Source organism: Tupaia chinensis, unplaced genomic scaffold, assembly GCF_000334495.1.
Source record: "Tupaia chinensis unplaced genomic scaffold, TupChi_1.0 Scaffold000544_1, whole genome shotgun sequence".
Taxonomy (NCBI): domain Eukaryota; kingdom Metazoa; phylum Chordata; class Mammalia; order Scandentia; family Tupaiidae; genus Tupaia; species Tupaia belangeri.
The window spans coordinates 2,678,641-2,679,150 of NW_006160056.1; positions in this window are offsets into that span (position 1 = coordinate 2,678,641).

A 510-nucleotide genomic window follows, 5' to 3' on the forward strand; every position below is an offset into this window, starting at 1 on the left:
GCAGGTTGAAAAACATGCTGGGTGTATATGTGCGTGTACCTAAATTCCTGACAGGATGGGGAAACTTAAAACCAGAGATTGTGTCATGATTATGCACCATTGAGCAGGTGCTTTCTCCCTCTCTTTGGCTCTCTCTGGCAAGTGTATGTGCCCTCTGGCAATTAAAAAAAAATGATACCTTCAACGATAGTCCCATAATCCAACCCCATTTAAGCAAAACTGGCTACCCAGAGGAATTACATGAAAAGCCTTTAAAGAGACTGAGTCTGTTTTCTATGGCCCAAGACCACAATATCCCTTGGTCTTGTACAAGCCCAAGTCTGTGTTTATGAATCTGGCTAAAGCCCTCTGAGCCTAGCTATGCCACTCATGCCAGACAGACAGAGAGAGACAAGAGAGACAGAAAGCGAGAAATCACCCCCCAGGGGGGATGATCACGCCGCAATCCCTTCTCCTCCATTCTCCTCTCGGGATCTTGGGCACACACGCACACGCGCCCGGCGTGAGTTT